Consider the following 23,920-nt stretch of genomic DNA (forward strand, 5'->3'; position numbering starts at 1 on the left):
GGCATACCTAGTGAAGATGTCAGATTATCTGTGCTGGCTAATGCAACCAGAAAGACAACCCGGTTGAAAGCGTATAATGGGGACACAGGATCAAAGACTAAGTTATGTGCTCTGCCATGTGAAAATTTACTGTTTCGATCTTCCTTAGATGATATACTGGAGAAAGCTTCAGATAAGAAAGGATTCCCTCAAGAACAAACTTTTTTTTCACAACCGCCAGTCCTTTCGGAACCAAAAAAGATTCCAGACAGACTTCAAAAGAAAATGAGTTCTTGAGAAGTCCCAGCCAGTCAGAGCAAGACGCTTCCTGATCCAGCCAAATTTTGGAAAAGATGAGTGTAAGGACTCCTGACACCAGGCTCCCAATTGGGGTGGGGAGGGAGACTAAGGTGGTTTTATCAGCCTGGAAAAATCTATCCTCTTCCCCGTGGGTATAAAGACTGGAATTCCAAGACCACCCTCCAAGCCGCTTCTGTATGATTCAGAAGGGGGTTAACACACTAGCTCTGAAGAAAGAAATTCTGAAGTTGGTGGAGAAAGAAGTCATGGTACCAGTCCAGTCAGCTCAGCAGGTATGCCTTTATTGTTAGAAAAGACACTTGTGCATAGTACCATCCCCTGTGCACACAGATGTCTTAGAGATCATTTTACATGAACACATCCGTCCAAGGGAAAGGAATGGGAAGGATTTCCCAGTGAAGTTTCTTTGTTTCAAAAACCTATAAGAACTCTCTGCTATCTAAATAAAGTGGAATCATCTAACAGGACACATTAGTGTGAGATTGATTATCCGAGCAGCTCGTACTACACAATAATTTGGACCCACATCACATCAGAGATAGAGATATTTCTCTAACACCACTAAGTGATGAAGCTACTAGGACTCTTAACATCCACCATTCCAGTGGTCTGGTGGGCTCAGGCCCACTCCCAAACACTTCAAGAATTCCTCCTATCCTCCTGGGACAAGTCAAGTCATACTAGTTGTCATACCCCAAAGAGTGAAATCATCCCTGTCTTGGTGGAGAATCCACAGGTTGAAGTATCTTGCAAGAGAACTTTGAAATCTTCCAACCCCTTATAGCCTTAGAATCTACAGTAAAGGGTGGCCATGTGAAAATTCTTTCAGACAATATGGCAGCAGCCATGTACCTCAACAAACAAGGGGGGGTACACAAAGCAAGAACCTTAATGGAGATTGCAAAACATCTATTTTGTAGGGAAAAGAAGAATTTGTTTTCTCTCTCAGCTTTACACTTGAAGGGGAAGCAGATCTTTTGAGCAGGAAATCCTTAAGAGAAGGAGAATGGGGTTTGATGAAAGACCTTTTTCAGACATTAATGGTAAAATGGGGTATCCCTATTATGAACCTTCTTACTATCTTTAGCAGACTCCTCATGGTGGATAGATGCTCTGGGACAACAGTGGCCTCACTGCCTTTTGTATGCATTTCCTCCTTTTTCTCTCCTCTTCAGGCTCGTCTCCGCTGCACCGGACCCCCGCTGAGTGACTTACCTGGCAGCGATCCGACTCTGGCAGCGTGGCCCCAAATCCTGGGACGCGTGCGCCACCTTTAGTATGTTTAAAGGGCCAACACGCTGTTGGAACTGTTTTCATAAAATTACTTAAGTCTGCCTTTTCCTACACTCCCTGCCGAATCTTTGTGGCTCACAGCCCTAGAAAAAGCTCCCTAGCGATTATCCTGCGTTCCTGTTTCTCCTGCGTTCCTGTTTCTCCTGCGTTCCTGTGCCTCTAGCGTTCCTGTGTGTTCTTGTGTATCCTGTGTTCCTGCTCCTGTGTGTTCCTGCAGAGTCCCTCCGTGTTCCTGTGTAAGCAGAGTCCCTCCGTGTTCCTGTGTAAGCAGAGTCCCTCCGTGTTCCTGTGTAAGCAGAGTCCCTCCGTGTTCCTGTGTAAGCAGAGTCCCTCCGTGTTCCTGTGTAAGCAGAGTCCCTCCGTGTTCCTGTGTAAGCAGAGTCCCTCCGTGTTCCTGTGTAAGCAGAGTCCCTCCGTGTTCCTGTGTAAGCAGAGTCCCTCCGTGTTCCTGTGTAAGCAGAGTCCCTCCGTGTTCCTGTGTAAGCAGAGTCCCTCCGTGTTCCTGTGTAAGCAGAGTCCCTCCGTGTTCCTGTGTAAGCAGAGTCCCTCCGTGTTCCTGTGTAAGCAGAGTCCCTCCGTGTTCCTGTGTAAGCAGAGTCCCTCCGTGTTCCTGTGTAAGCAGAGTCCCTCCGTGTTCCTGTGTAAGCAGAGTCCCTCCGTGTTCCTGTGTAAGCAGAGTCCCTCCGTGTTCCTGTGTAAGCAGAGTCCCTCCGTGTTCCTGTGTTCCTGTGTCCCATGTGCCTGACCCCGGATTGGACTTGACATTACATCTCTGCCGCCTGCCCTGACCCCGTGGCTGGACCTGACCACGAGACTGTCTTCCACTAAGGTACCTCAACCTCGGTTGCCACCGCGGGCTAATTGCACCTGTGGAATGACCTGGTGGTACCCTGCCGCAGCAAGTCCATCCCGCTTTGCGGCGGGCTCTGGTGAAGACCCGGTGCCACATGGGCTCGTATCACAGGTGTCGGCTAGTACCACCTCCCGCAGTGGTCCAGAGGATCCACTGATCCTGACAATATCTACACGCAACTCTTGTTGTTTGCTTGGTTGACTACATGTTAATGTAGCCATGTGATGGCTTATTTTCTTATAGGATTAGATGCATTTTTCTGTGATTAATTTTTTGGGTGGCTATGAAGCTGAAAACTTAGTAACTTTTTTTGTTGTGGGTTTAAAAAAATCAGTTTTTTTTGTGTACATTCACCGTCTATCTTAACCCCTTAAGGATGTAGGGTTTTTTCGCTAATTTCTTGCTCTCCACCGTCAAAAATCTAACTTTTTCATTTTTCAGTGTACAGAGCTGTGTGAGGGCTTATTTTGTGCATAACAAATTTTATTTTCCTGTGATTTTATTTATTTTAACATGCCGTGTACTGCGAAGCTGGAAAAAATTCCAAATGTGGAAATTTTTTTTTAAAAAAACGTGTGTGCGTCAAGTTCTTTTGGGCTCAGTTTTTACGACTTTGACTGTGCGCTCCAAATAACACCTCAGCTTTATTCTTTTGTTCGGTACGATCACGGTGATACCAAATTTATACAGGTTTTATTGCGTTTTAATACATTTAAAAATGTGTACAAAAAAATGTTTTTTTTTTGCCATGTTCTGACGCTAATAACTTTTTCATACTTTGGGGTACGGAGCTGTGTTAGGTGTCATTTTTTTTCGAAATGAGCCGACGTTTTCATTGCTACCATTTTGAGGTCTGTGTGACATTTTGATCACTTTTCATTCCATTTTTTAATGTGATATAAAAAGGTGTAAAAGTCGCATTTCGGACATTTGGGCGCCATTTCCCGTCTCGGAGGTCACCGCCGGCCGTAACCATTTTTAATATTTTGATAGATCGGGCATTTTGGGAGGCGGCGATACCTATTATGTCTGTAATTTTTACTGTTTATTATGTTTTATATCAGTTCTAGGGAAAGGGAGGTGATTTGAATTTTTAATATTTTATAAAATTATATAACTTTTTTTTTCTTTTTCACTATTTCTTAGACCATCTAGGGTACATTAACCCTTGATGGTCAGATCGTTCCTACCATATACTGCAATACTTTTAAATACTTTTAACTTTGCCCGCGGCAACGGACGGGTTAATAGCCGCAATCGGTGCAAGCACCGACCGAGGTTATTAGGGGTGGGGGTTTGCTGCAATATGCAACAACCCCCACCCTTGTATGAAGAGGACTCAGCCCGTGAGCCCTCTTCATACATTCCCTGTACCTCTGCGCCGTAGAGCTACGGCGCAGAGCGTTGAGGGGTTAAGTAACATGATCTTAATTCTACCGGTCTGTACGATTATGGTGATACCAAATTTCTATATTTTTGCTTATGTTTTACTAATTTTGTAGAATAAAAGATAATTTGGGGAGATAATGGCATAGTGGCATAACACTATTACGTTTTGTTCTTTATAACTAATTCAAAGCTTGTTTTTTTTTTGGGGACATGTATTTTACAACAGTACCATTTTTGTATGGATATGTATTTTGATTGCATTTTATTGCATTATGATTGGGACAAGTAAGATGAAAACAAATTTTTTGGTGGGTTTACATATTTTTTTTAATGCCGTTCATCATGTTGTTGGGCTCTTTCCCTCGTAGACTGGGTGCCCTTACCCACACCATTGTGGTAATGTAACCATATATTATGTCTCTATTGCAATATATTTGCTTTGCGCTTATCATCTAGCATGATGCTTTGTTCTACTAAAGATCATTTTGAGATACTGTATGTATAGTGTTCCTTGAACATAATGGTTACACCACTGTAGATTTACATGGATATTACAGTCTGAAAGAGGGTTTTTGATTATCTGTGTCCAGTTTCTGCTGGCCTTTTAAATGTTTTTAACTATTGTCTTATTCAAGAAAATATCCTTTGTCCCCCATACACAGGGCCGGCTCCAGGTTTTAGTGGGCCCCCCTTCAGTAGTAACACTGCCCCCCCTCCCCCGCGTGGACACATCCCCCCCTCCTGTATACACACTGCCCCCTCCTCCTGTATACACACTGCCCCCCTCTATACACACTGCCCCCCTCTCCCCCTGTATAGACACTGCCCCCCTCTCCCCCTGTATACACACTGCCCCCCCTCCTCCTGTATACACACTGCCCCCCCTCCTCCTGTATACACACTGCCCCCCCTCCTCCTGTATACACACTGCCCCCCTCCTCCTGTATACACACTGCCCCCCTCCTCCTGTATACACACTGCCCCCTCCTCCTGTATACACACTGCCCCCCCTCCTCCTGTATATACACTGCTACCCTCTCCCCCTGTATACACACTGCCCCCCTGCTGGGGTGGCACCGCGCTCCTTGTGTGTAGGGTTATGTCAAATAAAGCAATATAGACAGTGTGAAGACACAAATGACTAACAAAAGAGCTGCTGCGTCCTCTGGTTGGCAGGCAGTAGAGCCTGATATATGGGAAGAGTTTTTAAGGATATTTTAACCAGTGAGTCGGTCGCGCTGCTTGTGGTAAGTATCTTAATAACAGACGTTATAGGTAATTGGCAATTACTCTGTATACAGATGCAAATTTTCGATGAACAACATTTATTACATCTATTACACCTTGATGTAATAAATGTTGTTCATCGAAAATTTGCATCTGTATACAGAGTAATTGCCAATTACCTATAACGTCTGTTATTAAGATACTTACCACAAGCAGCGCGACCGACTCACTGGTTAAAATATCCTTAAAAACTCTCCTGTGTATGAGTCATTCATCTCCGGTTGATCAGTCCTCTGTGGACAGTTCAGGAAGCTCCTTGAAACACTGCAGCCACTATGCACCCAGCCTTTTCAATGTCCTGAATTTTATAATAGTTTTTTTTTTAACAAAACCAATTGGTCCAGGGATTAAACAAGATATGTTTCTGCATCAGTGTAGCTACAGCATTCTCAAGGTATGTTTGGTTCACATTGCATAAAAACAAATGGTAGATTTCCTTTAACCCCTTCAGGCCTAAGCCATATAGGTCCTTAGGACCAGGCCTGATTTTTAAAATTTGCCCTGTGCCAGTATGGGAGGTTATACCTTTGTAATGCTTTAACAAAGTGATGGCGAACCTTTTAGAGACAGGGTGCCCAAGCAACAACCAAAATCCCTTTATTTACTGTAAAGTGCCAACATGGTATTTTTTTTTTTTTTTTAATTTTCAAAAAGTTCTTACACAAGTGTTCCTTATTCTTACAGTTTTTTCCGATTCAATTAACAAAAGTCAAAGCAAACATTTTTCACAACCCATCGTACTACCCCCCTTAAAACCCTCCCCCTATAACCCTCCCCTCCCCCCCCCCCTAATTTATTATCAACACAGTCTCTACATACAAGATATATTTACATAAATAAATTCCTTACATGCACATCTAGTTTATCGATCCAAGTCCTCCATTTCTCATAGAAGGTGGATCTCCTTCCTATTTTTATGGAATGTCTTAGTTCTTGTCTCAAGATTTTTATAGTATACCTTTCCCATATAATTAGTTTGGGGATCTTATCTGACATCCACATGGATGCAATTATCTTTCTGGCAATCAATAGCAGCATTAGAGTTTGATATTTATATTTGCCCATTTCTTTTGGGTTCTCTATATACCCTAAAACGCATATACTGGGTTCAAATATAGAATTTATCTGGAATATGGCTTCAATTTTTTCCGTAACTGCCCTCCAGTATCTATGTAATTTCGGGCATCTCCACAACAGATGGAATATATCCGCGTCTTCTCTTAAACATTTCGGGCAGCGCGAATTATCTCTGCAACCCGTTTTTTTCAGTTTTTTAGGCGTCCAATACAGGCATAATAAAATATTGTGTCTCCAAAAACCCCGGATTCCCTGTTATTTTTTGCATATCCTTAATCATATTATCCCACTTGTCCTTTGACATAATACCTATATTCTGTGACCATTTTTCCCGACAACTTATAGGGTGTTTTTCCTCTTCTTTTTTTTGAAGACTCCTATATAACAGTGATATTGTTCCTTTTATCATTTTTCTATTTTTGAGTATTTCATAGATTTCTGATTCTCCTACACCAAAATCTACTACCTTCTCTAATTCCCTTATAATTGCTTTCAACTGCATAAATCTAAATTCATCCCCCTTCTTCTTTCCAACCTCTTTTTGGATGGTCCCCAAAGTCTTCATCTTCCCGTCTACAAACAGATCTGATATTGTTTTAATTCCTCTTTTCTCCCAATATTTACCCTCCTCCGTCATCTGAACCCCTTGCAGATATTTATTTGCCCATAAGGGAGTAAGTGGTAACATCTTATCTCTTTGTTCTATTTTTTTAATCTTTTTCCATACTAGCTGAATTGTTTTTAGGGGGGTCATATTTTTATCATAGTCCAAGAGCCCGGCCTCCAGTAGTTGAAATATATCTTTATTTTCCATGACCGGATATAGGGATGAGATTATTGCAGAGGTATTTTGTTCTTGCCATTTTACTACTTGTTGTAGCTGTGCCGCATAATAATATAGTTGCATATTCGGTAACCCCATTCCTCCTTGTTCTCTAGAGTACTGTAGGTATTTTTTTTTTATCTTAGCTCTTCTTCCTTGCCACACAAATTCCCCTATAATTTGTTCTAGGGTTCTAAAAATACTAGTTTTAATCCATACTGGGCAATTAATAAACAGATACATGAATTTTGGCAAAATCACCATATTAATCAATGCGATTCTTGCCGTTGAATCGGCAATTTCTTCCATATTTTTAATTTTGCTCTAGTTGTTTGGATCGCCGGGATCACATTAAGTTCCCCATATTTATTAATATCCCCACTGAGTCTTATTCCCAAGTATTTAAAATTATCTTCTAACCCCAACACTTTTAATTCTGTTTTTGGCATATCTTTTGGCATATCTATGGGCAATATAGTGGATTTGGACCAATTAATGTTCAAACCTGAGAATTTTCCAAATTGTCCCAATATTTTCATCACTTCAGCCAGGGATTCCGGGACCTCTGACAACATAAGCAGTACATCGTCTGCGAATAGCACTATTTTCTCCTCTCTGCACCCTATTTGGATACCCTTCACTCTTTCATTGTCTCTTATTAATGCGGCCAAAGGTTCGATCGCCATAGCGAACAGTAGGGGAGATAGAGGGCACCCCTGTCTTGTACCCCTATGTATTTCAAAGGGGGCCGATATTTCACCATTAACCTCTAGCCTTGCCCTTGGTCTATTATACAGGATTTGGGCCCATCTAATGAACCCCTTTCCAAATCCAAATTTTTGCATTATTGCCCATAGGTATTTCCATTCGACGCTATCGAAAGCTTTGACAGCGTCTAAGGCCACCACTGCTCTATCCTGTCCCTCTGTTTGTTTACATAACTGGATGTTTACCATTACCCTCCGTAAATTCATAGTAGTCGATTTTCCCGGCATAAAGCCGTTTTGGTCCTCTGCTATAATATTTGATATTATTTTCTTAAGCCGCTCGGCCAGAATTTTAGCTATGATTTTATTATCCAAATTTATAAGAGAGATGGGGCGGTAAGAGTCTGGGTCGAGGGCATCTTTCTCCTGTTTTTTAATCAATATTATCAGGGCCTCAGACATGGATGGTGTCATTTCTCCCATTGTGAAAATGTCCTGTATTACCTGATGTAAATATGGGATAATTGATTCTCTATATTTAATATAAATTTCAGCGGGGAGACCGTCTAGTCCCGGAGCTTTTCCTTTTTTCAGATTATCTATTGCCCATTTTACCTCCTCTTTTGTTATGGGCAGGTCCATAAATTGTTTCTCTTCTAATGTAAGTTGGGGTAATTTGATGTCCTGGAGGAATTTTCCCAATTCTTCTTCAGAATATGTAGCTTTTGTTTCATATAATTTAGCATAGAATTCTAAAAAGGTTTTACTTATGTTCTCATTATCCGAGACAATCTTATTATCCTGGTCTCTTATTGCTGTTATATAGGATAGTTCATTTTGATTTCTTACTAATGTTGCCAGAGTTTTTCCCGATCTACTCCCCTCCATAAATATCTTATCGTTAATTTTAGTTTTTATATTTATTGCCCTTTGTTCTAATTCGATTTCATATATGGCTATGGCTTCTTCCCATTTTATCCTATTGTTATCACTGGGATTATTTAGGTACTTTTGTTCTTCCTCTATTACCGTCTTTCTTATATCTTCTAACTGTGCAATTCTTTTCCTCTTCATAATTTTTCCCTGCTGTGTCATTAACCCTCTAAAAAAACATTTAAAAGTGTCCCATATTAACCCCCAGCTAGAACTTGTGCTATTAATTTCAAAAAATCCTTTGATTTTATTGTGAAAAACATTGTGATCAATAATAGAATTTATGACATCCGGATACACCCTATTCCTTATTCTCTTGGGTCTATCCAGCTCAAGTTGTGCATATAATGGAAGGTGATCCGACATTCCCCTAGCCCCATATGTAATTTTTTTCACATATGGCAATGTGAGATCATTACCCAAAACGTAATCTATTCGTGAAAAAATTTGATGTGTTTTAGAGTGGCATGAGAACACTTTATCCTGTGGGTGACTATCCCTCCATATATCAATCCATCCCATCTCTTTAGTGAACTTATATAATATAGTATCTCTACCTAATTCCTCCATCTTACCTAACCTAAATCTATCTAATTTCTCGCTCATAACCATATTCAAATCACCCAGTAGAATCAACGGGCACCTAGCGAATTTCATGCAGAAGTTGTTTAACCTAATCAATACCTCTAATGAGGCAGGTGGTGGATTATATACCCCTGCTATTATTATCTTAACTCCATATAGAGTACAGAAAATGAATACGTATCTGCCAAATTTTTCTATCCATTGCTCATGGATCTTAACCCTAATATTTTTATGTATCATAATTACGACACCTCTTGAATACTCCGAATGCACAGAGTGTATTGCTACACCCACCCATCTTTTTGTTATTACGTTTATTGTCTCAGTCCTAAGATCCGTTTCTTGAAGGCATATTATTGCTGGTAGTGATTGTTTCAGCATATCAAATACCGCGATTCTTTTCAATCTTGTACCAAGCCCCCTGACATTCCATGACACAAAATTAACTATCGTCATTTCTAGTTATATACAATTCGTTCTTACTCTTGTACATACAGACAAATCGGTAATGTGTAGAAAAAACAATAGTATCCTCCCCCTCCCATCCCCACACCCCCCCTCCCTTTCCTCCCCCCCCTCCCTTTCCTCCCCCCCCTCCCCTCCCCTTATCCGCTTCCTCCCCATTCCCCCCCACCCTCCCCCCTTTCCCTCGGTCCCTCTCCCCTAGACGATAGGTTCTGATTTCCAGTACCTAACTCTTCACCTAGCATTGCAGGTCGTCCCCTCCACCCCACAGCCACCCCAAGTAAATCTATTTATTGCCAACCTGGTCCCAGATTATAAACCCTTACTGTCAAGCCATTCTACTGCTTCTCCAGCTGTAGTAAACACTTGGACCTTCTCCTGATAAATTATCCGAAGTTTAGCTGGGTAGATAATTCCGTACTGGATCTGTGCTTGTCTTAGTCTCTTCTTAACATCATAATATTCCTGTCTTTTTTTTTGTGTTTCAAAGGAGAAGTCAGGGTAAACACTTATTTGGTTATTATCATATTATAGAAGGTTCCTTTTTTCTCTATTTTTCCGCAAAATTGTATCACGGTCTCTTGCACTTAAGAATTTTGCCAGTATAGTTCTGGGTCGACCACCAGGGGGAGGGGTTTTATTAGGTATACGATGGGCCCTTTCCACTAGAAAGAGATTAGTAAAATCATTTTTATCCAGGACCTTTAGTATCCAGTCCTCCAAAAATTTATGACAGGCCGGGCCTTCACATTTTTCAGGGAATCCTAAGAAGCGGAGGTTATATCGTCGCGGCCTATCCTCCATTTCTATCAACTTTTCTGTAATAGATAAGTTCTTTTTTTTTAAGGTCTCTTATTATTTCATTATTAGCTGTTGTATGGTCCTCCAATTTTCCTATTCTCTCCTCTGTTTCCCCTACTCTTATCCGAACCTTCCCCAGGTCTACTCTAAGTAAGCTAACCTCCTCCGTTAGCGTGCCCACTGTTTTCACTAGGCTCGCCAATACCTCATTGTTCTTATTAACAACCTTCATAATATCCTCTAGGGTTACTTCCTTCTGTTGTTTAGTCCCCTCTCTGTGTGAGCTGTCTATATCTTCTCCATTCTGGGGTTCCATATAGGAATCTTCTTCCCCTACTCCCCCTTCCCCTTCTCTCTCATTATTCCCCTCTCTTTTCTTCTTATTTATGTCCTGATCTTCCCTTTTCCCTGGTGTGCCTCCTTTCCCCTGTGTCCCATAGAACATGGATATCTGGCCTCCTCCAGACCTCCTTTCCTCCTTTTTCTGGGAGGTTTTCCCCTCATCCTTTTGTTTTTTAGTCCTACTAGCCATTTTGTATATTATAGATATTCCAGGCCTATTGTTGCCCTATTATTGGCCGTTAATGGCTCCCTTGACTTGACCCCACAGGGCTGATACACGGTTGCAGTTAATACAATGTCTCAGTTATCACTTGAAAATACAGTTTGTAAAACAACCATCAGAGGAAAGAAAAAACAAAAAAGAAGAAAAAGATCAAGAGAAATATCCGGATGAACTATGATAATGTGGTATTATCCCCCACATTAGCCTACTTGCGGCATTTACCATTATTTGCTTCCTTAAACATAAAAAGAGCCCGGTCCGCTCCGGGGATCTCAAGAATGAATGCAATTGTCTAGGCCATGCAAAAGGCAAATAGTTTTTTTTTTTTTTTATACACTGTCCTCTTGACCCCGATGCTCTTATCGCACAGTTCCCTTTTTTTTTTTTTTAATTTTTTTTTTTTTTTAAGTGTCTCACAGGTAGCCAGACTAATCACAATAGTTCGCAGAAGAGCCAGCTTTACCTCTTAATCCTGAGTCATCAGAGATTATTTGCGGCTAGGTACGCTATTCCTCAAGCCCTTTTTTCTGTGTTGCTCAACCTTATACGCCTCCGGGCCCCACTCCCCTCCTCACCGGAGCCCCGGCTCTACCGAGTCGGGGGTCCGGCAGCCAACGGGACCAGGCTCCCCGATAAGCGATCCGGTCTCCAAACACTGTGTATTACACAAAAGCGCAGGGCAAGAGGGAGGGAAAAATGCAAAAACCAGGATAACCTGGAACCGTACACTGTACACTAGCCTGTTTCCCACACGGATGTCGTTTGCACCGCACACCGCAGCCTTGTATGAGAGTAGCCTCCGTGCTCCGCTTGACTCCTGCGCTCCGGTCACTTTGTCGAGGGATCAGCGCTCAGCATTCCTATGAGCACACCGGCATCCTGAGGAAACGCTGCTCACTCGCTAGAGACCTCCGGTCCACCACCCGGTCCTATTCAGGCATCGGTCTCTCTGGGGAAGCCGGCTCCTACCGCCTGTTCCTGGGGTCAGCTCCTTCACTTCCTCGGGGAAACATCACGGCGTCGCTGTGAGCACGAGGGAACGCCGCACAGGTAATCTCACCTGCTCACATGCTCCTCCCACCAAAAAAAAAACAACATGGTATTTTAACAGTAACTTATTGCTACCCGTTTTTCAACATCTTTCAATCAGATCCCCCTGAGGCCCACCAATACAGTTGGAAGAAAGAGGGTACATTCAGCCTATCATTGTGGTTCTTTCCAGCGTCTCTCTGTACAGGAAGAATTGTTGGTCCAGCAGGAAGACCTTCAAAGTTCTTCTGTCAAAACCTGCTCATTTTTACTGCAGTTCCCAACAGTCAATGAAGTGTTGCTTTAAAATAGCGCTGAGGGGAGCATTTCTTAAGTTGCCTGGGACTGCAGGAAGAATCTGTGGGTTTTGTCCTGTTTGGTGAACTCTGTCCTGGGGTGAAGGCCTGAGTGCCCACAGAAAGGGCTCTGAGGGCCCCCTCTGGCACCCGTGCCATAGGTTCGCCACCACTGCTTTAACATATCAAGGTTATTTTGAGATTGTTTTACTTGTCACACATTGTACTTCAAAGTAATGGATAAAATAGAAATTTTGCAAGAATTTCTAAAAATTATTAATTTTCAAAGTTCAAAATGTTCTGCTTTTCAAGCAGATAGTCATAGCACCCGAGTAACTTTATAATTAACATTTCCCAAATGTCTGCTTCATAACGGCATTTTAGAACCTATATTAGGTACAAATACCGAGCACTAACTCACACTATACAATAGAATTATTTATTATGCCTAAAAAATAGATAAAATGTTACAAATACGCATAAGTAATCCTCACAATTGGACAATATCTGTATTATATGTGGTGATTGTTATACTTTGAAACATAAGATGTAAACTGTAAATATATACATTTTATAAAGCAGTAGACATATATACTGAAAACTAGTAATCCGTCCGTAACACGTACAGATAGAAAAAGAAGCCAGCTCCCCCTACCACAGCATCCCCTCCAGGCACAACGATATCCGGAGGTGCACGGAAACGACTTCAGCCGTCCTTGGTAAAGTCACAAAAACACAGTCCGAACCAGCACTTCAACGGAGCAAATTCCAGAGAGTAGTTGCCAAACAAACGTTCCTTTATTCTTATAAAAAATCCATGACAGCATGAGGGAAATACAGAAGGTTAACGCGTTTCGACGCTGTTTGGCAACTACTCTCTAGTAGACATATATGTTGCAGTTGGCATAAATAGGTTCACAGGCTGGGCAACGTGCCTACCCTTTCCAAGAACTGTTAAAAATAATAGAAAATCTAAAACTATAGAAAAATATGAAATATGACGTGAAATGTTCAAGAGCGAAAGAAATTTTATCCTTTACTGGCAGAGATCAATGTTGCACATAAAGTCCGGATGTTCCCATTCCAATGGACGACTAGTTATTGTAAAACATAGATGTTTTAATACCAGTTATGTCAATGTCTGTAGGTACCAAAACGACGATTGCGGAGAGTCATTGGAGAAATAGGTGCAGTGTCTTGTGGAACATATATATAGTCCAATGGAATCTGTACACATAGACGTTTAAATGTCTCTAATTGTTGTTTCCTTATATTAGTGTATATAGAGACGGTTTTCAGCAATATTCAGGCCGACTTCACCTGTGGTGGTATTTCCTGATTATGGAGAGTAGAGCTTTCACGTTGGAGTTCTCTGGTTTTTGCATGAGTGCTCCTCTGATGTAGTCAGCTGGTTCGTGATCTCTATAATAGGAATTGTGTATAGCGGATGTCTCCAATCTATATGGCTGGTTTTTGATCGTTCATCTCTGTGTTCCGAGTGATTTTTCAAACACTATCTCCCCGTTAATAGTTCTTGTCCTTGAAATGAAGTATACTATGTCGCTTGTTTTTTTAGGTTTCTCCACAATAAAATAAGTGTACTATCGAGATGCATTTCTGAGCCTCTTCTCAGCTCCTTCCTCAGTAGCTAATTAAATAATATCCATAATTTCAATATATTTTCATATTTTTAATAATTTCATGTTTTCGTAATTTCAATATGAAACATAATTTAAAAGTTCAATAGGTAAAAATCTGATTTTATTTACTCTTTCTTGGTGGGGGTTAAAAACACCATTAATTCTTTATGGATTTTAGCATTTTTTTCCCCGGAAGTTCATCATACCATAAAAATGTGTTCTCTTTATTCTATGGCTCATCATGATTACGGCGATACCCCATTTATTATAGCATTTTTATGGTTAACTTGTTTTGCAGAACATAGAACTCGTTTTGTGAAAAATTTGCTTGGTTTTGCATTGCCATGTAACAATGGGCATAACATTTAGATTTTTTTATTTACAGAATGTTTTAGAGCTTATATTTTGGGTTTTGTGGGTCAAGCTGTAGTTTTTCTTGGTATCATGTTGGGGTAAATGATACTTTTTGATCACTTTTTATGCACTTTGTTAGAAGATCATATGTGAAAATGTCATCATTTTTGTGAAGTTTTTTGCATTTTTTACGGCATTCACCATAGGGTTTAGTGACCATTTTATTTTATTTTTAGGACGTTTCATTTTATTTTATTGTACAGGTTGTTAAAGACATTGTGATACCCAATATGTTTTTTGTGGCTAACAACTACACTGTTAGATTGTGCACAGTGCACAGTCCTAACACGCTGCTACTGAAGGCAGCCCTGGGACACTTAGGGTTAAACAGGCGCTATCACGATAGTAGTGAACCCGGATGCAAGGTAAGTGCAATATAACATCTACACTCACCGGCCACTTTATTAGGTACACCTGTCCAACTGCTCGTTAACACTTAATTTCTAATCAGCTAATCACATGGCAGCAACTCAGTGCATTTAGGCATTTCGACATGGTCAAGACAATCTCCTGCAGTTCAAACCGAGCATCAGTATGGGGAAGAAAGGTGATTTGAGTGCCTTTGAACATGGCATGGTTGTTGGTGCCAGAAGGGCTGGTCTGAGTATTTCAGAAACTGCTGATCTATTGGGAATTTCACGCACAACCATCTCTAGGGTTTACAGAGAGTGGTCCGAAAAAGAAAAAACATCCAGTGAGCGGCAGTTCTGTGGGCAGAAATGCCTCGTTGATGCCAGAGGTCAGAGGAGAATGGGCAGACTGGTTCGAGCTGATAGAAAGGCAACAGTGACTCAAATCGCCACCCGTTACAACCAAGGTAGACAGAAGAGCATCTCTGAACGCACAGTACGTCGAACTTTGAGGCAGATGGGCTACAGCAGCAGAAGACCACACTGTGTGCCACTCCTTTCAGCTAAGAGCAGGAAACTGAGGCTACAATTTGCACAAGCACATCGAAATTGTACAGTAGAAGATTGGAAAAACGTTGCCTGGTCTGATGAGTCTCGATTTCTGCTGCGACATTCGGATGGTAGGGTCAGAATTTGGCGTCAACAACATGAAAGCATGGATCCATCCTGTCTTGTATCAACGGTTCAGGCTGGTGGTGGTGGTGTCATGGTGTGGGGAATATTTTCTTGGCACTCTTTGGACCCCTTGGTACCAATTGAGCATTGTTGCAATGCCACAGCCTACCTGAGTATTGTTGCTCACCATGTCCATCCCTTTATGACCACAATGTACCCAACATCTGATGGCTACTTTCAGCAGGATAATGCGCCATGTCATAAAGCTGGAATCATCTCAGACTGGTTTCTTGAACATGACAATGAGTTCACTGTACTCAAATGGCCTCCACAGTCACCAGATCTCAATCCAATAGAGCATCTTTGGGATCTGGTGGAACAGGAGATTTGCATCATGGATGTGCAGCCGACAAATCTGCGGCAACTGTGTGATGCCATCATGTCAATATGGACCAAAATCTCTGAGGAATGCTTCCAGCACCTTGTTGAATCTATGCCACGAAGAATTGAGGCAGTTCTGAAGGCAAAAGGGGGTCCAACCCGTTACTAGCATGGTGTGCCTAATAAAGTGGTCGGTGAGTGTATATTGGTTACCATATGGCTAGCTATAGTAGCAGCAACAGGAATGTCTTTTCTGTGGAAAGAAAAGCATAATATTCAACATCAATGACTGTCCTTTTTCCTTGAAAGAAGATGTTGACTATCAGTCTTTCAGAGGGCTCAGCTGCATTAGAGTCCAAACTAGAGACGGGTGCTTTCATAGCTGGGATCAAGTTCAAGGAATGTCTCTTGACTTTATAATAAGTAAGGGAGTCCAGGAAAGTCTCTGGCTCTTTAGGGTAATGGGCGCAGCCCAACTGGGAGAACAATATAAAAAATATTTACAAGGCAGATAATGGGCTTCAGCCCATCAGGGAGTTACTCACTGTCTGATTCAGCCACAGGGGTTAGCACCACAGGGTCCGAGAAGTGCACCTGCTTAGGGTTACAACCCTTGCGCTGGGACAGCTGGTAATCATGCAGGTATGCAGGAGCCTTCCCTCTTGTCTCCTGTTGAGACCTCCGGAGTGCCTGTTGGGAGAAGATCACTGTCTCGCTGTCATCATCCTCTGAGTCAGGCATTGGAACTGAAGACGCCGGTGCTTCGGATGGGGGGCAGCAGGTTCAGGAACCAGGTCATCCTCCAGGGGTCGGCAGTATCAGGGACTGCTGTGGAGATGGTGACCCCTCTGGGCTGGATGTTACTGGCGTGGAGACTAGCACACAAAGTTGGGGTACTGGTCAATAAAACTGGGGGTTGGTGAAGACAAAGAGAACAGATGCCTTGACACAGGGTTAAAGGAACCCAGGCATCTCTTCATCCGGTTCCTGTGTACCCGGAATGGTGGAGGTCTCGTCTTGAAATCTCAGACTTCAGGGGAGAGACTGTCCCTAATTAGGTATGGCTCACACTCCCAACACCCATCTTGTGGGATGGTTGTTCCGCAGCCACACTCGTTCTCCACGGACAAGAGGCTCTGCACAGGCATGGCGGTCAAAGACCCTCTTTTGCTTATCTCGGGCCTCCTCTACCCGCAGATCCACAATTTCCCTGGCATCTTCCTCTGGTGTTCTGGGACCCAATCAGTCTGGGGAAGTAGAGATTGAGAGTCCGGGGCTTCCATGTCCAATGCCATATCGGCAGGGAAATGGCTATGTCTCCTGAACATCAGATAGTATGGAGTATATCTGGTGGAGCAATGGGTAGTGTTGTTGTATAGATACACTAGCTCCGGTAGAAGTTTCAGCCAGTCAGCCTATTTTGCAGGGGTCAGATTCCTCAGCATGTTGATGAGGGTCTGGTTCATTTTCTCACAGAGTCCATTACCCTGCGGGTGGTAGGCTGTGGTTCTCAACTTTTTGCAGCCATAGAGGGTATACAGCTCTTGGAACAGCAAAAGGGAAAGGGTGTAGTCCAGCTTCCAACGAAAGGCAGAAGAATAAAGTTAAAAATCCACTTTATTAGAAAAAATATAGCAATAAAAACATCAACGGACGTAAATGAGAGAGAGAGCCTAGTACATGGAGTTTATGCAGAGTATTTAAGCATAAATGGAAGGTCACATGATACAACGAGGCGGAACACTTTCAGAAATGGGCAAAGGACAAAAATGAAGAAAAACAGACAGAAAAACATTTCTAAGGAACACACAAGGATAATGTATTAATAAAGATACATAAGATCATTCTTATAATTTAAGCCTAGTGGGAACCTTGTTTGGAGGGAGAGGATCCAGAAGGCTTCACGAGATCGTAGCTGTCTGGTCCAATCTCCTCCTCTACGGGGGCGTGGTAAATGCTCAATGGGAATGACAGATAATGTGGAAATGTCACCACAATGAGTCTCAAGAAAATGTTTGGAAAGCCCAGACAAACCTGAAGACAAGGTTGGAATTTAGTAGCATCACCCATGTGTTCAGCAATGCGTTTTTTAAGCGGTCTAATGGTGCAGCCTACATATTGAACGTTACATGATGAGCAGGACGCTAAATAAACTACATGATCACTGGTACAGTTAAGGTGAGTACGTATAGAGAGATTTTTTAGTGACAAAGGAGGAAAAAACTGAGGTTTTGGTAATATATTTACAAATATTGCAGCGTGTATGCCCACATGTGGTACTGCCTTTATATTGAAGCCACGAAGACCAGGCATTTTGAGAGGTAAACATATTGGGAGCTACTATTTTGCCCAAGGCTGGGGCATTTCTCGAGACATAACGTACCCCTTTGTCTAAGACTTCTGACAGGATTCTGTCTTGGTATACGATAGGTAAATGTTTTTTTATGATGTGTATAACATCATTGTATTGTGGATTGTATGTAGTACTAAAAGTAATAGGACAAGGGGTGGTGATGTTTTTCTGTTTACCACTCTTCGAATATAGCACTTCATGTCTAGTTTTTTTATGAAGGGATGAGGAAATTTGTGACAAAGATTTGGTTTGATAACCTCTTGCTCTGAGTCTGGAAGTAGTTTGTTTAGCCATTTCCTCATAAAGTGAGTTATTAGAGCAAATACGTTTAGCCCGGATATATTCACCTTTGGGTAAATTATGTATAACATGAGGGGGATGGCATGAGGTGGCATACAATACGGTGTTGCCAGATGTAGGTTTTCTATACAGGTTGGTGTGGATATGGCCCGTGACAGTATCACCCATTAATTCTACATCCAGAAACGGAATGGAGGTGGTGGAAAGGGAAAAAGTAAAATTAAGATTAAACCTATTGAAATTTAGGTATTCAATGAAGCAGGCTATGTCAGGTTGTGGTCCTGTCCAAATTAGGAGACTATCATCGATATAACGGCCATACCATTTTATATGTTCAAGGTAGGGCTTGTGGTCTCCATATATGTGGATCTCCTCAAACCAGGCCATGTATACATTGGCTAGAGTGGGCGAGAACTTAGAGCCCATCGGGCAACCCTTGAGACTCATTGTGGTGACGTTTCCACATTATCTGTCATTCCCATTGAGCGTTCACCACGCCCCTGTAGAGGAGGAGTTTGGACCAGACAGCTACGATCTCGTGAAGCCTTCTGGATCCTCTCCCTCCAAACAAGGTTCCCACTAGGCTTAAATTATAAGAATGATCTTATGTATCTTTATTAATACATTATCCTTGTGTGTTCCTTACAAATGTTTTTCTGTTTTTCTTCATTTTTGTCCTTTGCCCATTTCTGAAAGTGTTCCGCCTTGTTGTATCATGTGACCTTCCATTTATGCTTAAATACTCTGCATATACTCCATGTACTAGGCTACGACTAAGGACGTTTTCTCGTCCGAAAGGCATCAGTTATCTCTCTCATGTATGTCCGTTGATGTTTTTATTGCTATATTTTTTCTAATAAAGTGGATTTTTAACTTTATTCTTCTGCTTTTCGTTGGAAGCTGGACTACACCCTTTCCCTTTTGCTGCTATTAACTGGTTCCCCAACCCAGGTGTCCGTGCAGCCACGAACTGCTACTTGTGCTGACTATATAGGTGAGCTGAAAATTACTTTTTTCTTCTTCAGCTCTTGGAACACTTGATATTCAAACGCCATTCCCTGGTCCATGAGGATTTTATCCGGACAGTAATAGCAGAGGATGAAGCTCTTCCACAGGGCTGCTGCGGTGGTCCTGGCGGACAAGTCTCTGACTGGCACTGCGACTACAAGCTTGGTGCAGTGGTTGATAATAGTCATTGCATAGGTATGACTGGACTTGCTGGGCTCCATCTTCACATGGTCCAAGGCGAAAATCTCCATTGGACATCGGCTCACAATGGGATGCAGTAGGGCCCTCTGATTGTGACGCTCTCCCCGAGTGATGGCACAGGCTGGGCATTCCCGACACCAGGCTTCGATGTCGCGCTTCATGTTCACTCAGTAAAACCGCTTCCGGAGGGTAGCTTCAGTCTTCTGAGCACCTAAGTGTCCGGACTGGTCATGATACCTATCCAGCACTATCTTGGCATCCCTCTGGGGGATCACAATCTGGTACAGTCAGTCATGGGTGATGGGATCTAGAGTTCTCCTTGTTAGTAGGCCCTGATGCATACTCAGAGTCTTCCTCTGGCGCCACAATTGGGGCAATTCTCTATCAGCCCTTCCCAACGGATTCTTTCAGGCACTAGCCCACTAGAGAGAGAGTCCATAACTTCTCCTATGGCGCGGCTATCAGCCTAGAGACTCATCAAAAGATCTTTCTCTACAGGTGGTGCAGACTCTTCTTGTTGTGTAGCAGGCACTGCTTCAGATGGCAAGGAGTAAACTTTCTAGGCATCTTGAAGCACAAAACGGGCATAGAACACCGTCATCTCGACGTCTTCCCACTGAGCATCCGTGGAGGGGCCCTCCCACTGGTCAGGGAGACGGGACAGAGCGTCGACATTGTCATTGGTCTTGCCGGCCCGGTACTTGATGGTAAAGTTAAAGTTGGTTAATCTGGAGGCCCACCATTGCTCCAGTGCTCCAAGTCGGGCGGTATTCAGATGCGCCAAGGGGTTGTTGTCTGTGAAGACGGTGAAGAAGGAAGCAGCAAGATAGTCCTTGAACTTTTCAGTCACAGCCCAGACTAACGCCAAGAACTCCAACTTGAATGAGCTATAATTCTGGTCATTCTGCTCTGGTTCTCGGAGGGAACGGCTGGCATAGGGTAAGACCCTTTCAGTTCCATTCTGGAGCTGGGATAATACAGCCCCTAGTCCATGCTTGCTGGCCTTGGTATAGAGTGTAAAAGGCAGATTACAATCTGGATATCCTAACACTGAAGGCTCAGTCGGCTTTTGCTTGAGCATCTGGAACGCAGCTTCTCGTTCTGCTGTCCATTTGATGGACGCTCGGGACCCTTGGCCGTCTTTAGGAAGTCCCCTTAGGAGTTCTTGCAGGGGGGCTGCCAGCTGGGCAAACTTTGGAATAAAATGCCTGTAGTAACTGGCAAATCCCAGGAAGCTTTTGATGTCCCGGATGGTAGTCGGGGTAGGCCAGTCATGGACAGCCGCAACCTTCTCAGGGTTTGGCTCGATTCCATCAGCGCTCACCACATGTCCTAGGTACTTTATGCTAGGCTGTAAAAGATCGGTAGGAATGAGGAATTTGAATTTTTACAAGGGTAGAAAATAATATAGGTAAAACGCTACCATAGGAATGAGTGGTAGCTTCATAGGATCTCACCCTATATTGTGTTGGAGTGTAGCAATTGAACTGGCAGTGAAGACTAACTGCAAACGACCTAAATACTGTCTTACTTCTTAATAGTGTATTGGGCACTTAAAAGCGGACACATCTAGGTCATGCGTGTACATTAATTGGCATTCTTAGACCATCGGTTCTGTATCAAACTGAGAGCTGCAACTTTGCAGCAATACTATCATTATATAACACCACCAGTATCAATCATTGTAATTGAGGGCTGCAACATTGTAGCAATACCATCTGACAAATAAAATTGATGATCAATGCAAGACTAATAGCACAATACTGACACCTAGTGGCCATCGATATCAAGATCCTATGATTTTCTAAAGTTAGTCTCCCTAGTCTCAGCGAGTACCACACAACCAAGTTTCCACGACGGTCTGCATAATTTTAACATAAGCCAGACATATGTCCTAGTTAAAATATTTCACTTTAGTGGCTGACAGTCACGACCTTATTCTTAAAAAAAACACAAATAAAGGTTAAGTTTTAAAGGCTGTAAAAGATGGCACTTGGACAGCTTGACCTTCAAGCCAGATGTTGGAGGTGATCTTCATAGGTCTTGGAGTAGATGATGATGTTGTTCAAGTATGATAGGACGGTCTTAAAGTTTTGATGACCCAAACATATCTCCATTAACCGCTGGAACGTGCCTGGGGCATTGCATAGGCCGATAAGCATGTTATTGAACTCAAACAGGCCCATTGGGGTGGTGAAAGCTGTCTTCTCCCTGTCTTCAGTCGCCATGGCCACTTGCTGGTCAAATCCAGGGTGGAGAAGTAGGCAGCTGACCCTAAGGCTGCAAGGGATTCCTCAATTCGAGGCAGTGGATAGGCGTCCTTGTGGGTGATATTGTTGATCTTCCTATAGTCAACACAGAAGCGAAGGGTTCCATCCTTCTTCTTCACCAGGACTAGCGGGGCAGCCCATGGGCTGTGACTCTCCCAGATAACATTGGTAGTCTTCATCTCTTGCACCAGCTTCTTTACCTCTTGGTAACGGGCTGGAAGAATTGGACGATACCTATCCTTGATAGGAGGATGCAAGCCAGTAGGGATGGTATGCTTGATCAGGGTAGTTTGCCCAAAGTCCAGTGGGTGTTTGCTGAAGGCCTGGTGGTGCTTCATGACGACTTCCAGGACACCTTGTACTTGGTCTGCAGGAGTGATATCGTCATCTCCTATATTAAGCTCAAGCCAACAGGATTGTTTGGCAGGCTCACCTTTAGCACTTTGGTTCACCTCCAACTGTTGGGAGGCCGACAGGGAGGTTTCCACTAGGTATTCAGGGTGGATGCTGAAGAGTGGCTACAGCTTGGTATCTTCTCAGATCCACTGGGGAGTCTCCCACATTTAGCAGTCTGATGGGTACTTGTTCTCGAGATACGGTGACTAGGCTCCTGGCTGCCAGAATGGGCAGGTCTTCATCAGCTGGTAGGGGTTGTACCATAGCCTGGTAGTCTTGACCATGCAGGCTCAACACCATACTAATGTTTCAGACCCAGGTTGAAGGTGGACAGGTTGTGGATCTTTCATCCAGACAAATTTCTCCGTTGGGGCCAGCCTTCAGCAGTTCAGGATAGCAGTTGCGGAGGACATTGGTACCCAGCACCAGGGAGAAGTTACCATCTTCAGGCACATGTATCACCACTACACCCTGTTTGATTAACTCTGTGTCTCCGATGGTTAGTATGGGTTCCCAGTAGCCGCGGATGTGTACAGGTTTCCCATTAGTAGCAATAATGTTCAAATAAGCCTTTGGAGGCTGTGACAGGGATGCTCCTCTTTGACATTTCTAAAAGGTGGCACTGCGGATGGTGGTCACTTGAGAGCCGGAATCAATTAAAGCTGGTAGGGATACTCCATTTATGGTCACATGAACCACGGGGCGAGTCCCCACAAACCTTGGCATGCAGTTGGAATCTCTGGTGGTGCTTTCTTTGAGGAGCGTTCTTGGAAGGCGTTCCTCAAGTACATCAATGGCCATCTCCTTAAATTCTAGGAAGGAAGCGTTAGGATCAGGGCTGGCTCCAGGTTTTAGTGGGCCCCTGGGCGACAGAGCCCTAGTGGGCCCCTTTATGGGCCACCCTCCAGTAGTCACACTGCCCACCCTCCCCCGTGTGGACACACTGCCCCCCCCATCCCTGTGTATACATTCCTCCCCCCCTCCTGTATACACTCTGCCCGCTCTCCCCCTGTATACACACTGCCCCCTCCCCCTGTATACACACTGCCCCCTCCCCCTGTATACACACTGCCCCCCTCCTGTATACACACTGCCCCCCAGTAAGTAATGTTCCCCACACATCCCCCCAGTAAGTAATGTTCCCCACACATCCCCCCAGTAAGTAATGTGCCCACACGGCCCCCCAGTAAGTAATGAGCCCACACAGCCCCCCAGTAAGTAATGTCCTCACACAGCCCCCCAGTAAGTAATGTCCTCACACAGCCCCCCAGTAAGTAATGTGCCCCACACAGCCCCCCAGTAAGTAATGTGCCCACACAGCCCTCCAGTAAGTAATGTGCCCACACAGCCCCCCAGTAAGTAATGTGCCCACACAGCCCCCCAGTAAGTAATGTGCCCACACAGCCCCCCAGTAAGTAATGCGCCCACACAGCCCCCCAGTAAGTAGTGTCTCACACATCAGCCCCCAGTAAATAATGTGCCCACACAGCCCCCCAGTAAGTAATGTGCCCACCCAGCCCCCCCCAGTA

This window comes from Engystomops pustulosus, chromosome 8 (assembly GCF_040894005.1).
Source record: "Engystomops pustulosus chromosome 8, aEngPut4.maternal, whole genome shotgun sequence".
Classification (NCBI taxonomy): Eukaryota; Metazoa; Chordata; class Amphibia; order Anura; family Leptodactylidae; genus Engystomops; species Engystomops pustulosus.